This window comes from Equus caballus, chromosome 3 (genome assembly GCF_041296265.1).
Source record: "Equus caballus isolate H_3958 breed thoroughbred chromosome 3, TB-T2T, whole genome shotgun sequence".
NCBI lineage: Eukaryota > Metazoa > Chordata > Mammalia > Perissodactyla > Equidae > Equus > Equus caballus.
In genome coordinates, this window is record NC_091686.1 from 77,133,228 (window position 1) to 77,157,141 (window position 23,914).

Sequence of the window (23,914 nt, forward strand, 5' to 3'; positions counted from 1 at the left end):
TAATTGAGCACCTTTTATGGAGCATATATGGGTTCAAAAAGTGGTTCTGGGGCCGGCTCTGTGGCCGAGTGGTTAAGTTTGCACACTCCTCTGCGGCAGCCCAGGGTTCGGATCCTGGGCGTGGACATGGCACCACTTATCAGGCCACGTTGAGGTGGCGTCCCACATCCCACAACTAGAAGGACCTGCAACTAAGATATACAACTATGTACGGGGGGGGTTGGGGAGATAAAGCAGGAAAAAAAAAAAAAAGATTGGCAGCAGTTGTTAGCCCAGGTGCCAATCTAGAAAAAAAAAAAAGTGCTTCTATCTCAATTCTGACAGAATTTATAGATAAGCACAATCTTTCAAGGGAACACATTATCCATTTTGATAATATAGTGCAATCATATTTGTTTATATATGAAAGATGTTATACAAATATGGGGTTAGGGTTAAGCTAGAATAACTTTTTAATGTGAAAGTTCTTATAATAAATTAATATCAACATTATTCACCTTCTATCTTCTGACTTCTGAGTTTTATGTGTCAAATTTAAATACATACACCAAAGTCTTTGAGTCATAATTTTATAAAATTTTCTCTCAAGGACAAAATAATAAAATATGGATACTATAACTATGAATTCCAATTTTAGTCTGTTCACTTCCAAATGTATCTCCTCTGGTACAACCACGTATTTAAGCCTATTTTAGCATACGAGGATACTGAGTCATCCACATAGAAACCTACTAGGCACGTTCTCCCTTCCCCAGTCTTGCTCCACCTGGACCGTCCCCATCACAATTAATGGCAGCCCCATTCTTCTGGTTTCTCAGGCTTTAAGGACAGAGTTGTCCCTGTCTCTTCCTTTTCGCATTCTCCAGACCCAATCCATGAGCAAGTCTTATTGGTTCTGTTGTCAATACGCGTCTACAGTCTAATCATTTCTCACTATTTCCACTATGATAACTCTTGTGCAAATCCCCATTATCTCTCCCCTGCATTATTGCAATAGTCTCCTAAATTGGGTCCTAGATCTATGTCAACAGAGTAGCCAGAACAGTACTTTAAAAATTCAAATCATATTAAAGCACTCCTTGAATCAAAACATTCCTTAGCAATTCATTTTTCTCAAAATTAAAACCATTCAGTTGGACTCCTTTACTTCTGGGACATCACCCACTGCTATTCTGACCATTGCTCAAAGTGATCCAGGCCCCCAGACCTCCTTGTTATTTATTGAATAACCAGATACAAACCTCCTCAACTTCTTCCCGGCATATAGCCACTCAGTTTAATCCCTCCTCTCTTTCAAGTCTGTTTCAATACCATCTTCTCAGTAGAGTCTACTCCAGTTGTCTTATCTAACATTGTAATCTCCAGTCTTAACCTTCACTTTCTATCCTCATTGCTGCTTTATTTTCCTATGTAGCACTTAGCATTTCTGACGTAATGAACTATTTACCTGTTAATTATATATACCATTTCTTTCTGTCCCTACCAGAATGTAAGCCCCTTGAGGGCAGATTATTTATCTGTTGATTTCTTGCACCACAGCACTAAAAGCAATGTCTGGCCATTAGTAGGTGGTGAATGAATGAACAAAATATGCAGGTAAGGAATCTCCTATCTGTCTTTGATACAGATAAAACTAGTAATTAAGCAAATTATAATCTATATGAGGTAGCATTTCAGAGACAGCAGGAATTCTTTGAAAAGAGTCAATTCATTAGATTCTTTAAAGTAACATGCCTGTAAACAAAGGAGAACATACAACAAATTTATGGATCAGGATGTTGATATATGCAACCTGGGAAGATAAAGCTTCAGATTTTCTATTTTTATTTTACTCAACTTTAAAATTTTTCTTTGTGTCTTCATACTTTGATTTTTATTAAAAAATCATAATTAGTTTATTATGGTTCAATATACAGGAAAATCAAGGTATCTTTTTTAAAATAGTAACTAAATGAGAAGATAAGATGTATAATATTGAAGCTACTTAAGGATATTAAGAAAAGTAGTCATAGTTTTCCTCCCCGAAGCCCCAGTACATAGTTGTAAATCCTAGTTATGAAACCTTCTAGTTCTTCTATGTGGGATGCTGCCACAGCATGACTTTATGAGCAGTGTGTAGGTCAGCGCCCAGGATCCAAACAGCGAACCTTGGGCCACTGAAGCAGAGCGCACGAACTTAACCACTAGGCCACCAGGCTGGCCCCAGGAAAGTAGTCGTAAAGAGCTCATTTTAAGAACAATCACTTAAACAGTATTTTTATCTTTTCTATCTAAAAGTTTTGTACAAAATCTCTCCTATATTAAATATATTATAAAAGTCATAGGTAAATTTGCTATTTAGGGAACTTTAAAACAATTGTTTTGTGTAAAAAAATCACATGTTTTCCAACACAAATAATCCCCTTCTTCATCTGTTCTATGGTTGAATATTTTAACATCAAATTTTCTTAAAGTGAGATGGGCTTTCCAATTTTCTGTAAATGTTTTTCATACAGAAGAGACCTCTAAGTAAATTTAAATAGTTATAAACCTAGTGTTATAAAATGTGATTTTTTTTACCTCTTTCTCTTAAACATGTCAGACTCATTTCTGGAGCAATTTCCTTTTCATCACATAGTAGAGGACTTCCATTTGGAATATACGAGTGAACTCACTATTTTAAGAAACTGATCACATTTCTATGGGACCTTTCCCTCCTACACACAGGCTAAAATGCTGTATTTTCATGCAAAATACATTTCCAGTAAATTGTATTAGTTTATTATATCCATACGTTTGTGGAAGCAGTATAACTTCCAAGAAATAAGTTCAGTTTTAAAAGACGCCTTAAACTTGATAGGTAAGGGGTCAGACGCACATATGAAGACTGAAAGTGTAGTAGGCTCCCGATAAACATACGTGTACTCATAGATTGATAGCCATTGCCTTGAAACACTCCGTGGCAATACAACTCCAGCACACAGTGCAGGCACCATTCACTACTAGAACTCTTGGTTTTGAAAAGCTGTGCTCGTAACTTCCTTAGAGTTAGAGTATTCTGTTTAGAAAGAGGTTGGGCACGGGGGCAGCTGAGTGGACAAAGATCTAAAAGCCTCAGCATACTTCACTGGGCAGCTTCAATTTCATCTCAAAAAAGAGTTTCACAGGTTGCAAAATGTTTAAGAAACACAATAGCATAGAATTCTGAATTCACTTTTCTGCTGTACATCCTGATGCTATGAGCTCATAGAAATCACAAGGGTAGGAAAGTTGGAAAGTATGTCAATTTGTTTGTCCTTTGTTTGCAGGTGTGACAGAGAAAGAAAGCAAGTTTGAAAATGAGACAGAAAAAATTAGAAAAGGGAGTAAGAATGAGAAATCACCACTGATTATTTCAAAACTAATATAGGATGATTTTGGTGTAGCTTGTTATTAATATCTATTGGATGTAATGCACATGATCAAATGCTTATTAAAATATTTCATTTAAAAAATCAAATACTTAGGTCTACTCCATAGTGAGCATGTGGTTAATTTTATGTAAATTCTTATTCAAAATATTTCAATAATTTAACAAAATAGAAGCTCATGAAAGGTCCTACAAACTCTCGACTCCTAAATATACATAATCTTTCCCTTAAGCTTGCTGAAATGTTTTATCAAATGTATCAGACGGCATTTCTTGAAATGTACCTGTGTCTACTCAAACACTAACACCAATTTCATAATGTAATTATGTGTAAATTCTATTTTGTTTTATCAGACTTTCAGCATGTCAAGATAAGAAGAGTAACTAAACAAGCAGATGGTGCACTATCATCAAGTTTTCTCAATACCCAAGGCATCTATGTTTTTTTTATTAATCCCGCTTGATCCTCTAACCATATTAGGAAAGATATTGTTGAGTGTTAGTATTGATGGTGAGAGAGATTTTTTAAAATAACTTAAAGCAGACCCAAAGGAGCTACAAAATTTGTCACGTTGTTCTTTTTTTAAAGTAATCAAATAGGTAAAATAACATTGTGGGAAGGAGAACAGAATGTCACTGAATATATCTAGAGAAACAACTGTAAGGAAATAGTTTAAAGATAGGTTAGTAACATCTATACTCTTTCTGTTGCTTCCAGATTTCAATTCATCCTGATAGTGAGGGGGGGAAAAAGAAATGAGTAAAAGGATTATTTTAGTGCATACATTTTTACACTTACACAAAGTGAAGGCAGGCCTCTATTAAATTTACTCTCTAAGATTTATAACCTATTATCTGTGTCATTTTCTCATTCAAATATATTCTATTTTAATTATTCAAGCCCTTGATTACCTTTCACTCCCTTGATTAATTCTTCTTACACATTTTTAAAGACATTGGACTTATATTTACTTCTTTATGTAGACATCCCATTCCAACATGGCTTTTCTCTAAATATACAATTACTAGAAAAATCGTAAGAATTATCATTTTAAGTAAGATTCATTCTTGCGAATTCTTACTCATTTCTGTGGAATCTGTGCCAGGTTTTTGGAATATGTGTTATTTTCTTTTAAAATTATAGAATTCCAGCTTACATCCAGTTTTCTCCTCACAGCTCTTAATAAATGTTTCATACATATGATATTACTATTGCAATGATAAACCAGTATTAAGAACAAACATAGGTAAGGAGTCTTTGATTTCATGTTCATTGTAAATTATGTAACATCTCTGTCACTTATTCTTTTTTAGTTGTTAAATTCATTTCTAAGAGAAGCAATTGTTACCTCAGGTATTTTGCTTAAAAGTAGAGTATGCTGTTTTGAGACTTTACGAACTGAACACGTTTTGAACAACAGCAGCAGTGCCACTCAAAATTGTGTGTTACATGCTTTCAAGTTAACTCTTACTTCTGGCAGCCCTATGAATGAGTGACGTCCACAGTGTCCTGTCCTCAACAGCCCTACTCAGCTCCTATAGATTCATGCCCATGGCTTCCTGTATGGAGTCAGTTCATCTTATATTTGGTCTTCCTCTTTTCCTACTGCCTTCTACTTTTACAGCATTATTGTCTTTTCCGAAGAGTCCTGCGTTCTCATGATGTGCCCAAGGTAGGACAGCCTCTGTTTTATCACTTTTGCCTCCAGTGACGGTTCAGGCTTAATTTGCTCTAGGACTTATTTATTCTTCTTTCCGGCAGTCCAGGGTATCCATAGAACTCCCCTCCAACAACATATTTCAAGTGAGTCAATTTTTTTCCTGTCAGCCTTCTTCCCTGTCCAGCTTTCACACCCATACACAGTCATTGGAATATGAGGATGTGGATTATCTTGGCGGTGGTCTGTAATGACACTTCCTTACACTTGATGCTCTTTCTTAACTCTTTCATTGCTACCCTTCTAAGTGTCAGTCTTGTCTTGATTTCTTGTCTGCACTCTCCATTTCAATTGATGACTGAACGAAGGTAAACAAAATCTTTAACAATTTCAACGTCTTCCTTCATTATCTACATGAAAGGTGTGTAGTTCTGTAACCACTCAAAATTACAAATATATTATTTAGAATTACATTGCTGAAATGACAGAAGCCCACTTCATAGAATTTTAGGTAGTAATGTGGATTTATTGGAAGAATACTGGATTAAATCACTAACCACAAGTAAGGTACCGACTGGTTGGGTCTAAAAAGTCACTACGTTTGTTGTCTTTAACTAGAATCAGAAGAATAAATTCAATACCTGAAAAGTGAAGCTCAGAAGCTGACAATAGTCTTATTTCTCACCAAAAAGAGAAAGCAGATCTGGGGGAATTCCCTTGCCTTCTTTGACCCAATATTCTTTTGGTGTTTCTCATTATTTTCCTGGCTACTTTTCTAAGGCACTCAGTTAACTCATTTCCTCAATACAGATATCAAAAGTTGAAATTCATTAATTTTGAATTTCTTTTGTATTTCATTATCCATACTTTTCCTCAGAGAAATTATCTTTCACATGGCTTCAATTATCATCCATACCCCAATGAGTCATATCTTTCTGTTTCCAGTCCAGTGTACTCCACAGAGTTCCAAAAATCAATATTCAACTACTTCATTGACATTGTGAATTATATATATCAAACAACTCTATATCAGAATAAGACTCATGATATTTTCCTATTCCAGCATACAAAAACACAAAAATGAAAAAGAAAAGTTACTGGCCACCTTTCAGTGATTTTCAAGTCAATAAATAGATTTGCCATCCACATGATGAAGCCACCGGAGTCAGGGAGTCAGTCATATCTGACTCTTAAGCTCCCTTACCTGAGCCCAATACTCCTCTACACTCACATACTTAGATTCAAACATCTAGTTCATCACCAAGTACTGTCAAATGCCTCCTAAAAAGATTGTATAATTCCTCCAAATTGCTCCATTTCCACTACGCTAACTTAACCCATCTTCATCAATTCTCAGTTCTGTTACCCCAGTAGATTACTATGCATTCTATGTGTACACACACTTATTCTCTTCCAAATTGTTCTCAAGGCAGTGTTTGTGATTTGCTAAAATGCAAATATTTTCATGTGAAACTCATCCTTTGGACTCTTGTTTAAAACAATAGATGGGGCCGACCCAGTCCGGTAGTGGTTAAGTTTGCATGGTCTGCTTCAGCAACCTGGAGGTCACGGGTTCAGATCACAGTGGTGGACCTACAGACCGCTCATCAAGCCATGGTGTGGCAGCATCCCACATGCAAAACAGAGGAAGATTGGCATGGGTGTTAGCTCAGGGACCATCTTCCTCAAGCAGAAACAGAAAGATTGGCAACAGATGTCGGCTTGGTGCCAATCTTCCTCACAAAAAAATCAGTCAATCAATCAAGCAAGCAAATCAAATCCTTGAATATTTCTTTCTCCATATCTCTTAATATAAAGAGGAATCCCTCACTGTGGGTTCCAAAGAACCACACTAGTTAGCCCCTATCTACCTCTCCAAATTTATCTGGTACCATGTCCCATTTTTGCTTTTTTCTACACAACTCATCTTTAATTCCCTCATATAAATCATAATCACCCCAACTATATAGCCTCTTATTCGTCCTTCTGGTGGAGTGTTCTTTTCTCCCTTTAATTCTTGGTTAATTTTTCCATCTTTAAGGTCTCAGATCAAATTTGATATCTTCAAAATCTTTTTCCTGCCATCCTGGCTGGGTCAAATTTTTCATCACTGTTGGCACCAGGTCTCACTCTGTCACAGCTCTTATCATGGTGAAACATTGCCTAGTTTTTGTTATTACTTAACTATTGTCTGTCTTCATTCACTGGAGTGTGACTTCAAGCAAACACATTCTCCTTTGCTTATTATTTTATCCCCAGCTATTAGCAAAGTGCTCGACACTGTGTTCTGCTCAATTAATATTAACTGAATTAATAACCAAAAGTAGAATGAATATCAATATTCAGCTACAAGAAAAAAAGGTAATATTTTTCAAAAATGTGAATGAAGTATGACTCCTTTGAGAGAAATTAGCTTCTAATCATAGTAGTAGCTGATTCATTTAAATGCACTGGTTCAATTAACAAACAATCTCTTTCACAGCAATAATCAAACTAGAATTTAAAGATTTAGAATATTGGCACTTCAATTATAAATAATATACTATATTTACAATAATTTAGTATAATTATTTTAATAATTTCAATTATTAGAATATATTCCAGTATAATTTTAATTTTTTCTTTAATTTCATCAATTTTATTAACCTCTAATTTTTATACAATGATACCCATATTTTAGATGTATGCACACTTTTTTTTTTTTTTAAGATTGGCGCCAGAGCTAACAACTGCTGCTAATCTTCCTTTTTTCCTTCTTCTTCTTCTCCCCAAATCCCCCCATTACATAGTTGTATATTCTAGTTGTAGATCCTTCTAGTTGTGCTATGTGGGACGCTGCCTCAACATGGCCTGATGATCAGTGCTAGGTCCACGCCTGGGATCCGAACTGGTGACACCCTGGGCTGCCAAAGTGGAGTGCGCAAACTTAACCACTTGACCGTGGGGCTGTCCCTAGACACACATATTTTAAGTTCAAGGAGAGTTGACAAATTCTTGTGAGCAGCATAACCTCTACCTCTTTTTTACCCCAAGCACCTTGACCTCTACCTAACAGTTTTCACCAAAATTAATTTGAAATTTATAATATATCTATGCATAAAAATGAAATATACCAAGCTTCCAAGAGAAAACAACTTTAGAACTTTGAGGTAAGCAATGATTTCATAGATAAGATAAGCACTGTGAACACTTCCTTACTTTTTGCCACAGCAAGATATCCCAAGCTCATCTTTTCCTTTTCCTGGCCCAGTTCTGGGATCAGAAATTTAGGATGTCAGTTTCCCTTTAGTGAAGAATAGTACTTAGAAACAAAACTCTAGGGTCCAGTTGTGCTCCTTGCTATTAGGCCCTCTCAGCAGAGAGAATTAGAAAATATATGTATGTGTTTATATCTGTACATCTATATGTACAGTATAAAACAATGATTTTACCTTGATATCTGCTATTCTAGGCCAAAACTAGAGTTTTCATTTATTCTTTACTTTTTTCCTTACTTGTATCTTCTTCTACGAAAGTGAAAAATCTCATTTCCATCTTCTGCATTATATTTTCTGGTTTGATCACACACACACAAACCTACACACGCAACATATCCAGTCTCCCCAAATCATCACTTCCCCCTTGGGTCCCCTACACTGTGGCTTTGCTGACTTTGCTGGCCATCTCGGCTCTGACTGCTTCTTCTGCCAGGGCCCTGTCAGTTCCTGCCGTTTCCAGCAGCCTGCTTTGTACTTCTCCACAGATGCTGCTAGCCCTGGCATCTCAGAAGAAGAAAAGAGACAAGAAGAGAAGGGAGTAGAAGAAAACAAATATTCTTTAAACAAATGGTATTGGAAAGGAAGGAAAACAGGAATTTTTACTAATCTTTTCTCTACTTGTTTTGTCATTTGCTGAGACAGTTGTGTTTAAATGAACTATTATTGTTTATTGGTCTTTTCTCCTTTTACTGCTGTCAGTTTATGTTTCATGTATGTTGGCATTCTAATGTTAGGGACAGACACCCAGAAAACGATCAGAATTTTCCATTTCATCATAATGACATGTCAGTCTTTCCCTCTGGTAGCCTTCCTTGTCTTAAAGTCTACTGCAGCTAATAATAGTGTATGTAGATCAGCTTTCTTGCATTACTCTTAGCACGATAAATCTTTGTCCATCCATCCTTTTATTTCCAACTTATTGGTGCCTTCTTTTAATTTGTTTTTCATTATTTTTAATTTTCAATCCTCTTTTTTCTATTAGCTTTTAGTTTTCGCTCTTTGTATTTTTTTGTTCTAGTGAGTTTACTCTGTCTACTTAGATCATGTATTACACCACTTCATGTAATAGCTACACAACAGCATAATTCCATTTCCAGCCTTTCCTTTTTTCCAATATAGCTGCATATTTTATTTCTACCTATTTTATGAATACAATGATACAATTTTATAATTTTTGATATGAATAGTCACAGGTCTTTTACAGAAAAAAGAGACAAAAAGTAAAAGTCATTTTGTGTTTTTCAAAAAAGAAAATTTATTCACATAGTTACCTTTCTGGTGCTTTACATTCTTCTTGAAAATCTGAATTTTTATTTGGTATCATTTGCCTTTAGGCTGAAGAAGTTGCTAAATCCTTTCTTATGGTACAGGTCGATTGGCAACAAATTTCCTCACATTTAATTTATCTGAAAATATCATTATTTTGTCTTTAATTTTGAAGGATACGTTTATGACTATAGAGCCTAGGATGACAGGTTTTTTGTTTGTTTCAACACTTTAAAGATGTCATTAGGGGGCCAGCCTGGTGGCGTAGTGGTTAAGTTCGTGTGCTCTGCTTGGGTGCCCAGGGTTCAAGTATTCGGATCCTGGGTGCGGACCTACAGACCACTCATTGAGCCATGCTGTGGGGGCATCCCACATAGAAGAACTAGAAGAACTTATAACGAGGATATACAACTATGTACTGGGGCTTTGGAGAGAAAAATAATAAAAGGAAGATTGGCAACAGATGTTAGCTCAGTGCCAATCTTCCTCAAAAAATAAAAGATGTCATTATGTTGTCTTCTGACCTTCATCTTTTCTGATAAGTTAGCTAGTAAATGTATCATATTCTCATTTGTGTAACGTTTCTTTTTCCCTCCGAAAATTTTAAAATTAAAATATTCTCTATTTGTGGTTTATAGCAGTTTTACTATAATGTACACTGGAGTGATTTTCTTTGTAATTTTTTAGCTTGATTTAATTATGCTTTTTGGATCTGTGATTTGATTTTGATAAGATCTGTGTTTTTTCCACCTTTGGGAAATTTTAAGCCATTGTTTTGTTCTAATGTTTATTTCTACCCCATAATATTTCCTCTCTTTCTAGAACTCAAGTTATACATATGTAAGAATGCTTGATATTATCCTATAAGTTACTAACAATGTGTTCACATATACTTTTTTTTCTACTCTCCAGTGGGATAATTTATATTGATCTGTGTCCAAGTTCACAAACATTTTTTCTCTCTATCATCTCAAATCTTTGGTTAATCCCATCAAGTGATTTTTTTATTTCATATAGCATAATGTTCTACTGTAGAACTTCTGTTCTTTTTAACATTTCCATTTCTCTGCTGACACTCCTTATCCATTACCTCATTATGCCATCCAATTCCTTTAATTTCTAGAATGTATTTATAATGGATGTTTAAAGTCTTTGTGCACCAATTCTAACAGGTTGGTTATATTGTATCTTGATTAAGAGTTCTTATTTTTCTGTTTCTTTACATGTAGAATAATTTGTGATTATATGCTGGACATTGTGTGATACACTGAGTGGAGCCTGGATTATATGACATTCTTTTAAAGGACATTGAGTCATATTCTGATAACCAGTTAGATCACTGGTGGATTCTTTCCAGGTTTGTTTGTTTTTTAGACCAGGTACATTTCATCTTGTTCTTAGTCCTAGGTAATTCATTCTTTATCTTAAAATATAGCCTCTCTGGAATCTCAACTAAATGCCTGGGATGCACAGTAAGATCTCTCTACTCTGACTTGGTCAGAAGTGCAAACTTTCTGAGCACTGTGCAAACTTTGGTGTCTCCCCTCACCTTTCAGCTTTGTAGTAACTGCTCTGTGCTAAGCATTGCAGATTCTGTGTATAAATATTCCAACCTTCTGCAAAAAGCATCTACAGTGTACCTCACACAGCATCTGGGATCCCCAGCTTCACAGTTACCTTCTCTACAATATGCTATGCCACAAATTCCAACCATTTTAGCAGCCCCTAACATCCATCTCTGTCTCCTCACCTCTAAATACTACCATGGTCTGCTTAGGTTTTATCTTCGTGTGCTCTGGACTAGAATGTGCCTCCAGGAAGAGAACAGAGGCAAGCATGTAGCTATCTCCCCAAGAATAGTTTTTCACTGCCTATTTACTAATGTCTAAAAACAGCAAACACCTATGTTTTGCCCAGTTCTATAGTTACATCAGAAAGACACATCTGGTACCAGTTACTCCATTATGGACACAAGCAGACCACTTTTATTTATTTTTGTGGTAAAAAGATTATGAGAATGAAGGGGTTATCTTTCTCCCATATAAAATCCAAAATAAAAAATAAATACACTCCTGTAATTTAATGATGTTTTAAAATCCATTTTCTACATTTACTCTCCATTTTCTTAAATTTTTATGAAATTTTCAGAAGGGAAGAATATAATTATACAAATGATATTAGTATACTGGTTCACCGATTGTTAATAATTCTGCCATTTTTGCTTTCTGTCTTTCTAGATAGAAAGATAGAAATAGAAATGTGTGTGTGCATTTGCTGAGCCCTTTGAGAGTACTGAAAGGCACTGTTCCCCGTGAATAAAAAAAATCCATATATACGGACACACATAATATTGCCTAAAATTTCTTAAAATGGACCACTGGACACTATTTTAAGCAGATTTTATTTGAACAAATCATTCAGGCTACTTGATACACATCTCTCTATTCCAAAACCCATATTATGTGAACATAAAAACATTTTAAAAACAGTTTTAATAAAAAAAATTTTAATTACTCTATTAGGTGTAGTCTATTTGCACATTACTCTTACCGTAAAAAAGTTTTCCCTTCACTTGAACTGACATTGATCTCTCTGTATTATCCATCATCTGTATGTCTATTTATTGAGGACTTAAAGACCTTTATCTAATTCCTCATTCATGCAATAGCCTTTCAGATACTTGAAGACATCTCTTAGAAGTCTCGTCATTAGGTTTTTACCCATTACTTGCATAGCAGTATTTAAATTTACCTCTTTGTTCTATTTATTTTCCAGTTTGTGTTTCAATTCTTATAAAGAGTCTTTAAAACTGATTCCAAAAATCTAATAACATGTCATGAGTACACCCCTGTGTTCTGGAAATACTGATTAATTTTGCTTGGCTGGGAATATATCCTCTAAGAAGGAGAATAGTAAGAAATAAATCTAGAAATTACATTGAAGTAAACTCCTGAAGGGGCTTTCATGCTTTCCAAGTTATTTATATTTTATTCTGTATCTAATAAGAAACCATTTTTGCTTTGAACAGGATTTTCTTATGATTACAGCCACACTTTGGAATAACTACTTTGACAATGGTATGCAATTTGGATTTGAAAGTTTAGAGAAGGCACTTAAAAAATTCTGAATGAAGAAAGGCAGGCAGAAGTTCAATTAAGAGGCTTATATAATTGTATTAGTGAAAACAGTACAGTTCTGAACTACATCGGTGATGGTGAGAGTATAAATTGGACACGAATGATGGAAATATCAAAGAGAGAAAATCAATAATAGTCAATTACTTGACTGAGAGCAAAAAATTAAATAAAATAAGAAATAATTTTATATTTTGAGTGTTTTTACTGACACTACTAACAGACAAGGTAAATCAGAACAGGATTGGGTATAGGGGAGAAAGAGGATGAAGATTGTAATCATAACAACAACATCATCATTAATATGCCTCAGACACAGTTCTAAGAACTTTATAATATTAATTCATGTAAATTTTGCATTTTTCTATGCTATAAGTACTATTATCTCCATTTTACAGCTGAGGGAACTGAGACACATGATCAGGAAATTTGCTGAAGTGCATCTAGGCACTAAATTTCATAAGGCAGGGTTTCACACCCACGCAGTCTAATGCAAACGTCTGTACTCTGAACCCACTCTCCCATAGGTGAAGATTAAGCTCTTTAATGATGTGAGTTGAGTACCATTCTAGAGCTATGTGGGAAAACATGAACTTTTCCTCTTCCATGCAAATCAGTGGAGCATTTCTTCTGTTTTACTCAGTATTATTAAAATTGCTTGTAGGAAAGGTTAGGCACACCTTGATGAAAAAGTTTTATTGATAACTGGGGACAAGTCTTCTACAGACCACTGAGAACTGAGAACGGGAATATGAGACCCTTAACTTCCAGTACCCCTCACTAGGCTACCAATTTTCTGAGGACAAAGATTATTTCTCTCTTGTTCACCATTGTATTCCTAGTGTTTGATTTACAGTTGCTCAAAACTACTTAACATGTAAATTAAAAGAATGAGGCATGCAACGGACAGAATTGCTAATGGAAGAAGTGAAGTTAAAAAGAAGGGAACAAAAGTAGTTTCCCCTTTTTCAATTTTGATCAGTTTTCTGTCTAATAATAACTGCTACAGCCACAATTCGAGTCAAATATTGATCATAATGCCCGTAATATTCCAGGGCTCAGGGTATCATGTGATCTTTTATAGTTGGGACAGAAAGTCTGTTAAAGTTTAGGATGGTGAAAAATATAATCTCAGTTAAAAAAGCTTAGTTCTTTTTTAACAACTGAAGAAAAAAAAAATTACTTTTACCCCAAATGTAGGCAATTTCTGGACTGAGATAAGACTATGGGATGAAAGCCAGAAACGTTAAGTAATAGTACATGGTGTATAGCAATTTGGAGGGTAAAGTGCCACAGTGAAGGCATCCAAGTTTTTAGGAATGAAGGAAGAGTGCAGTGCATCATTGCATTATATACATCAACTTTAAAATCACAGTAAATATACAGAAAGTATGCTCAAATATGGGGCATGGAATAATTGAAATGATATTGAATTATAATATGTTATTTCCTGCGGAAATTACAGAAATTTTCCGTTGGGTGTTTCTTAGTTTGGTTCTGTATTTTAACCCAAAGATAAGTTGTGTATTCTGTACCCAGCCTCTAAAAGAAATTCCAGCTCAAACTTTTTCCTTTATGCTCAATTTAAAACCCCAAAATTCCTGCAGGCAAATGTACCATGTTTATTTAGCTATGAGCATTTCCCTTCAATTTTTATTTTTTTTAAGTAGGCAATTTATATCACTAACTTGTCAAATATGACTATAGGATACTTTACACAGAATTATAATAAAAAATAAAAATTTCCAAAACCCCTGTTCCTCCATCTCCCAAAAGTCCTACATGAGTGCTACGAATTTTCTCTCTCTCTCCCCTCTCCTCTCCTTCCCTCGCTCCTCCCTTCCTGCTTTACCCTCCTTCTCCCTCCCTCTCTCTCTCTTTCCTTGTCTGTCTGTCCATCTCCTCAAGCATATCCTTTAAGTTGAATTAAGAGTAGATAGTGATAATAATTCCCCCATTTATCCCGTCAAAAGAATCTTGAATTTAGGGAAATGAGAATGGACCTAGCTAAAAGTTCATTTTTCCAGACCACCATGTTCTAGGGGCAGAGGGGTCAAGAAAGTGAGGAATGTGACTTAATTCTGACCCATTACATGTAGCAAATTATGTTGAAGATTTCTGTAAAATCTCTAACGTTTTGTTAAAAGCTGACAAATGCAGGTGTTGCTCTTGTTCTCATCTTGCCTTGAGCATGGATGTGATGGCTGGACCTACGACAGCCATCTTGAAATCAGAAGGGAAAGTACTAACACCCAAAGTGATAAAAAGTAACTATTAAACAATAGCAAATTGTAAGCAAAATAGTGAAATACTTATGCAGATATAGAAATAATTTATATGAGAATGTTTATTGGCAAGGAAAGGTTCACAATATATTGAAAAAATTTTAAATGGTGCACAAAATATTCACAAACATGATACCATTTTGTAAATATATGGAGAGGAAAGAGAAAAATGTAAAGAATCTGAGTATTCCCCGGCAGTGGACTAAAAAAGGTGAGAATGGTAGAAGTGGTCTATACCAGATGCAGCCAGTAATGGGGTTGCAGTCTCTGTCACAGTATTAAGAATAGTGATAAAGCCAACTAAAAGCTACTAAGTGATTTATTAACATGTATCAGCTTGATTTTGTTTATTTGCTTGCAGATCTGTCCTGTCTTCTAAGGAGAGAAAACTTGTAAAATAAGAATATAATAAAAAAAAGTCTTATAACTATTCCATCAATTTTTGTGACACTACTCAAAATGAAGTGGCTTAAAACAATTTATCATTATTTTATTTCAATGTTATATAAGTCAAGAATCTGGGCAGGGACCAGGGGCTTATCTGGGCTCCACAACATCTGGGGCCTCTGCTGGGATGATCTGAATGGCTGGGGCTGGTGGAGCTTCTCTCTGTCCTCCTGTCTCTGTCTGTCTCCCTCCCCTCATGGCCTCTCCATGTGGTTACCTTGAGATTTTGCATAGCCTGCACAGAAAGTGGTCTGACTTCTTAAATGAAAGCTCAGGGCTCCATGTAAAGGAAGTGGAGGCTAACAAGCCTCTTATTGGTTAGTTCCAAAACTGGCAAGCATCAGTTCTGTCATGCTCAAAGCCTAGATTCAAGGGGTTGGGAAATGGTTCTCGAATTTAAAAGGTGGGGATGTCAAAGAATTTGTGGCCATTTTTAATCTGTCACAATATTTATACAAGTGTTTATTTGTGTACATGATTAAATGGTTGGATACTTTTCAATGAAAATGAAACAATATAGATTAAGAAAAAAAGAAACAATATACAGTAAATTGTTAGATTAACACAGAATAAGATTAAGAAGAGAGGGTAAATATAGTGGCTAATTTAACTGAAAAGTCCATTTAGTTTTCAGCAAGACTAGACACAGGGCTCAAACCATATCACAACTGTCTCTTTCTCTCTCCCTCACTCTCATTCTTTCATCTGCTCAAATGTCCACGGAATAACTCAAATAGACAGACTTTGCCATAAGACAATATCTATAACAACATTGTAGCTTGGGAAAAAGGGTGTCTGGTTAGCCAACCTGAGCCACATAACCATCCATGTGGCTGGAGGAATGGGGCCATGTAATTTGATTGCCAGCTCCATTAGGAGGGAGAAGTATATTTCTCAAAAGGATGCCTTAGACATTAGTTATTATAAAATCAAGTTGTGTCTACTAACTTTAAAAGGAATGTAGGTGAAGAAATTGTAATAAGATTATCAATAATTTAGGGAAATGTTCACCATCTACATGTGTTTCCTGTTTGAATTATTTGTGTTCTGAGTTTATTCCTGCTATTAACTAGAATTGTAGTTATATTAAATACAAGAACGTTAACAGTACTTATTGTACTTTAAGTAACAATAACTGTGACTTGAATGTATGCCAGGAAAATATATCTCAAGACTCTATGCAATGATTTTTAAAATGCCATTATAGTTTGTTATGTGCACAAAGAATGAAATCATGAAGACAGAGAATAACATCTGAGCATTAGCCAAGGAGGCCAGACCAACTACAGACTTTTCTCTATGTTGGACATGAAGTAGTCTTACCTAAACTGTCTAGTTAAAATCTCTCCCTGTCGACCATTGCTAATCGACACCAATATCAAGCCCAGGACTGATTATTGAAATGGGTGTCTTCTGAGAGAAAGACACTTATTGGAATACGGATTATTCTCAATACCTCCGTTGGGTGGATAACTATAGTGTGCAAAGGTGGATCCAGCTTCTGAGTTCAGTCCAAGCAGCATTGTGTTGCAGTCACTGTTTCCTACTTCAAGGAGACCTATTTGGCAGAGGATTTCCAGAAATATCTTTCAAATGGAGGTCAGGAAATAAAACATGGCATGCCTGAATTTGTTCCCATAATCTCCGTACATGAGTTTCTGTTTTAAAAATCACAGTTTTGATCAAACTTAAATTTAGGAATACTAGTAAGCGTTGGAAATTAAGTTTTTGTTGGTGGTTACAAATGGGACTGTATGTGGTTAAGATGTTGCTGGGACAAGGAAGAGTGGATTGTTAGAAGAGGAGTGAAAAAGCAGTTCTAAGAATGGAAGGTAAACAGATGCAACTGATGCAACATGTCATATATGCCATTACCCAATTGAAAGCAACCTTTAATTGTCATTTAGATCAATGCTCTTCAAACTGTGTTACCAGGGTCCAGGGCTTTCCAGCTGTTGAGAAGAGGCAAGGAACAGGGTGCTGAGTGACTGGGATTCCTCACATATACTCCAAAGCCCGAAGCAAATTAATCTTGATCAATATAGTTTGTTTTTTATTAATGTATGTGGTTGGATTTTCATGACGATTTTATTTAAAGGAAAAAGTCCATGGCAATAAAGAAATGACCTAGCTAGACCAGTGGTTTCTTCAAATATTAATATGGATTTAGTTTTAAATTTCATGCCATTGTAAATATTATTTGCATTATAATGCATGTGTACCAGATAGAGACTTTAAAAGGATATACAACATATTTTAATTTTAATTATTAAGCAAGGTTTTAGGCCTCATTAAAATCTAATATTGATAATACTTTAATGAAAGAAACATGGTCGATTATGCATCTCTATTTTTGATCATCTCTACTTAGAAATTTGTGGCTTAGCAATTTATGAGCCTCGTTTGTCATAAGTATTTTCACAAATGTGTTTTAATGACTGTCATACCGAAAAATACACCATAGAAGATGTATAGATCTAAAAGGAAGAAAGCCATTCGTGGTTTGATTACCTTATGTTGTTTAGCATATTTAACAAATGATCTACTGTTCACAGATTTTTATTGAAATGCTGGTAAGAAACATTTAGAAACTAAAGGGGATTTTTAAAAATTGTTAGTAAGTTGGTTTACACCTCTCCTGAATCTCTTCATTTAGAAGATTTTTGAGGAGATAAGAAAATTCTGTTTCCAATAAATTTTTATGTGCATTATATAAGAGATTTTAAAGGTGTTGTTAATGTCTTATTGTCTTATTATGACAATAAAATCACATAACTGGAACAATTCCAAACACGTTTTCAAAATGTCATTGTCCATAGTGCAAGTTTCTTTTGAAAAGCATTAACTTTCTCACTCATTGTGAAAAGGTCATCTTTATGTTGAAAAAACTGAACTTTTATATTCATTTATATTTATTTTTAATTTTATAACAGCTTGCCAATAGGTTATTATTGATAGTTACTTGTTTGTAAACAAAATGTCAAATTCAGAGCAATACTTTTTGTAAAAGAAAAATATATAATTCACCTTTAACTTTGACAAGTCTTTTAAGGACTACATGGAGGTAACAGTAAAATGTCGGGCTAAACAAAGATGTTCAAGATAACTTATCTAGATAGAAAATATAATAAAGTTTTACAATTCAAATGCATTTTATCATAACACTAACCGTATTTAGGATGTGTTGGTACACAATTTTGGTGTGTTAAATAAATGGAAAGCATGTGCCGCTGTGAGAACAAAGTGACAAACCCTCAGCCTCCCTGAGAATACATGCTCTGTGAAATGAGGGAGGGTTCCAATGACAAGCCATAAACTCATTTGTAAAAACGAAACACTCTCATGACTTAGATCAGATTTTAAATAAAGACAATCCAATATGTCTTCTTTCTTTCTTCTAATATGTACTTCTATAGAACATGTGGTTAACACACTGAGGTGTATGCCTACCACTGTGTAGACAACCTGTTTATATTCTGCCAGTAGTATATACCTATTTGATTGCGGTTAGAATTTAGTCTATATGTCATTACCAGAGGAAGCAAATCTCATTAGGTCAGTGCTGAAAATGATTTACATGCTCTCCTTTGGCTACAGATAATGTGTAGATGACTCATCATGACCATCATGGTTTACTATTGTCAGATCTAAATCGTTCTTTCCAAATGACCTTTCCCAGAAAAATGAATTATATGCATCAGTCATGTCGAGAGACTTGCTTTTTACTAGATATGGCTTATGTTTTCCCATCTTAGGGCTTATCCTATATCATTTCCTTCCGTGTCCCTCTTACCACCATCACTGCCTCTACGAACCCTACTTCTTTCAAACCCGTCTCACCTATGACTCTTTCTTCATTTTCAATCCCCCGAATTGAGACTATCCTATGTATGTGTCTGTGAGTGTGGGGCTTGTTTGTAGGTTGTGTATTTCATCAAGTTTGTGTATTGTCTCCAAATTTATATGAATATGGGAATATGCTCTTTCTCTTCCACTAGATTAAAAGGAAGGGTCACGCTTTGCTCATGTTTATATTCTTTTAAACACCAATATCTGGATACATTATGGGCTTAATACATTAATTGAATTTAAATTTCTCTCATTAATGAGAACATTTGTTCATTAGTAAAAAGAAAAATAAACCAAACCAGTTTCCTAATATCCTCGGATCAGTAGTAGTAAAAAATAACTTGTCAGTTTTTTAGTTTTTGCAAAGTCAAATTTCAAAAATAATATTAAGTTGTCTTTTCTTATTTACTTTTTTATAAATTGTTTTCATATTAATAATTTTGCATTAACTACACTTTTTATCATTTAAAATTGTGATTATTATTTGCCTAAATGAGTTACACTTAACATAAGAAACCACAAATACTTTTTAATAATTTGAGACCTTAGAGGGAAAAAAGCCATAAAAATCCTTTATTATAGAAGAAAATGCTCAAGAATAGTATTTATGCACACAATGAGAGAAACATTCTATACTGTAAGTAATTGCTAAGCATTGATAAGTTCAATGCACAATTTTTCTAGTTATTCAAGCACGTACAATAAATTAATTCTGAACTTGACATTCCAGAGACCTACTTACAAAATGCTGAAAGATAATAATGTATTTTTCAAGCCATTTAATAAGCGTTGAGCCGCATTTCTTTTTTGAAATAAGCTTTTTCTAATTAATCTGGAGAAGCGAAAATGGTTTATGCTTTTATTTGATGTGATAACCCCATATGTCAGAGTTATGGCATATAATCCCAGATAACACAAAGAAATAAAAACTAGCTCAAGGGTATTTTTTCTGATATACAATTTTATGATTATAATAAATATTTCTTTATTAAAATCTCATGTTGTTTGTTGATTGAAAGTGCTTTAGCTCATCAGCCAACACTGAAAGCACGGCTGCAGATTTTAAATTGGATTGTTACAAAATACTTTACTGACGTTTGTATCAACTCTAAAGAATTGCTTAAGAAACCCACAGGAAAAATATTTTTTAAAATTTTTTCTGTCCTCAGTGTCTCATATCTTTTTATTAAATGATCTTTTCTATTGACTGCATTATTGCCTATTGACTTATTATTTCCAAGGTCAGCAACTAACATTTTGAAAAGCGAAAACATAGGAATAGGAATTAATTTTTTGGCCTCAATATCACAACAGAGCTCTCCTGGTCAAAGGTTATGAAAATGTTTATTTGACCAGGAAAAATGATTTGTTCAATATGAGCAGTTGTCTCTTGGTTTATTGAATCACTGGTGAGCATAAAATGAGTCTTTAGGGGATTTTCTGCTCAGAGTAAAAGATGCATGTTCTAAAATCATGATTCTAACACAGAAAGTCTTCACCTCTTAACACTGAATGAGCCTGGCTGAAAAAGAATGTCCCTAGAAACACTGGTATGTGTGTAACAGGGTTTTCTAAAGCTGCTTTAAGAGCAGATGTGTTGAAATTTACCAAAGTCATTGTTAGGCAAGTGCTTTAGTTTGTTTCAACTCTGAAGAGAAGATTAAAGTGTGCAATATGAAAAATGAGAGCATGTTACTCATACCCATTTCCTTATAAAAATTAGAAACATTTGTAATGTATGTAGACATTCTGCTCCAGTGAAAAATATCAGAAAATTTTCTTTGGTATATTTTATTGATTGATTGATTGTACATTAAATAAGTATTAATCGAGTGTCTAATACACGTCAGTTACAGTGCTTAACCCTGAAGTCTCATCACCTAATTTCAAGGAGCACCAAGCCTAGTAGGGAAGACAAATGCAATGATCACAAATGTGTGCAGATTCTGTGAACAGGAAGAAGGGCCAGCTATTCCAAACTGGAGTTGGTTAGAAACAGCTTCCCAAAGGATCTGACAGTTGGGCTGAATTTCAGTAGATGAGCAAAGATTATTTAGATTCAGAAAGGAGAGAAGTACATTCCAGAAATAAGAGATAGTAAATGCTAATAAGAGTAGCATGGTGCACCTGGGGAGAACCAAGTAAATGTGGATCTTGAGAAATGTAAAATCCAAAGTACTACATGACTAGATAGCTGCATGGAAATAGAAAGTAAACCATGGCTACTCTTGAATGTTATGTAACGTGATTTGTAAGTGATAGAAACTTCCTGAATGCTTTTAAGCAAAGTGTTGGCAAATTGCCTTTTAGGAAACTATACCAAGTAGTTTTGCAAACTATAAATTTGAGTGGAAAAAATAGAAAGAAGCAGAAAGGCTACTAAAACAGAAAAATAAAAATAAGGCCCTAGATGATCTTGCCCTGCCTTCTTTTTCTCTTCCTCCTCTTCCCTGTTTACTCTGCTCCCCTACCTTGGCCTCCGTGATCATTTAGGAACACACTATGTACTCAAGGTCTTTGCACTTTCTGTTCCTTCATCCTAGAATGCTTTTCCCTCAAGGTGTTCATCTGAACACCACTCAAGATATTTCTCAAACTTCACCTCATTACACGGCCTATATAAATAGCATCCCCCTCTCTACACCCTATACTGCATTTGCTCTGTATTCCTTTACTCAACTTTCCTTTTCTACATAGCACTTATTGCCACCTGCCATAATTTATATTTTATTTTCTTTTCTGAGTTCATCTACTAAAATGTAATTTTCATGGGAAAATGAATCTCCTTTGATTCACTGTGTAACAAGAACTTGGAACAGTGTATGACATATAGAAGTCACTCAATACCTACTATGAGACAATGAAGGGTAATAATAATAATAACAATCACTGTGGACATTTAACAGTGTATCATACTAAGTATCAGATGCTAGCTTAAGTCCTTGATACATATGATCTCAATTGATCATCATAACCTGACAATGACATTATTGTAACTTTTGTTCCCAATTATAAATACCGCAGGGATTTGAAAAAAGCTTAATAAAATGTTTGTAAGAAAAGACGGAAGTCAATTTTTAAAGTATGTAGAGATAAACTCGACAAGGTTTGGTGATTGATGGAGAAGTAAAGGTTAATGCCCAAGTTGTTTATTTAAGTAACATTTGTTGGAGATTCTTGCCATCAACTTAAAGAATACAGGAAGACAAAATGCTTTAATGGGCAGGATGTTGTGTTCAACCTTGCTACCTGTACAGCAAGCAGCAGTATGAAAATTGTATCACCAATGCTAATCATATGTTTGCCCTCTTATTCTACATTATTTTATGCATTATTTTATTCTACATTTATTTTATTTTATGGACTTTATGCAAACAAAAATTTATGCAAAAAACATCTGGAACCATTTAAGTCTAAGATACATTATCAGGACTTATTTATACTTTAGAGTGAAAGCAAATTGCTTTTGTCTCATTTTGGGGATTAAAGGGGAAAACTCCAAGTCAGAATAAAAATCAAATTTTCTCAAGTATGTGTGCTTCTAACTTTGGGGGCCACTCAACTAATAATTTTTTTTTGTTTTAGAGTGTTAGAAATCCCTTGTATCTCGTAAGGTAACATTAATGGTTTGTCTTCTAGTTGATTATTTTTTTATTAATTAAGGTTATTGAGCGTTTTTAGAATCTGTAATCCTTTCTCTATATGATTTACCTAGTTTAACAGAAAATAAAATAGGATTTGTTGGTAAATTTCAAAAAAAAAAAAAAAAAATTTCTGTTTGGTAAAGTAGTGCCTTTGTATGAGAGTACTAAGTTATTCCAACTTAAAGCATCCCTAACATGGAAGCTTCCAGAGAGCAAGTCAGTCTATATGAGTTCAGATGATTACTTCTTCTATAAGAAAAATTTTAACATGAGTCATCTGGTAACTCAAGGGTGTTACAATTTCCAATAGTCTTATTGCATCTTGATTCTGTTTCCAAAATCTATGTCATTATTCTCAGACATATGTTTCCATTTGGTTGGCTTTGTGAAGCAAATTTGCTTGTAAGTGAGCTGTACCTAGTGACGTGCTAGAGTTCTTCCCAACAACACGTTTAGTGATGTCCCATTGAAATCAGCTACGGTAAGAGAATTCACACCAAGGAAATCAACCAACAATACAAAACAAGGTTGTGCTTGTGTGTGTGTGTGTGTTTCTTTTATCCTAAGGAATAGATTATTAAACATTTACCAGCACATGACTGGCCATATACTAGTGTCCATTCAGAGACTATACCGCTGTTATCTTAATAAATCTTCAGAAGTTAAAGTAGATAAGATAGTATAATATTAGTCAAAAAAAGGCCTTATGAGACCAAGCACATGCAATACCTAATTAATTTGGTGAAATCAGTAAAAACCATGTGCCTCTTAGCCAAACTAAAGTACACATAAGTTAGAAGCAGTTTAAAGTGTTTGCATATATAATCTGTAAAGTGATGGCTTCCTCTACAGAAATTACTGCATTCAACAGAGATAGAAGTCATTCACAGTCACACTTTTCCATCCAGGCACCTCTAGTCATCACAGTCCTGTCATTTATGTCTCAATATTGGGAGTTTCAATTTTTTCCCAGAGGCTTTCTTATG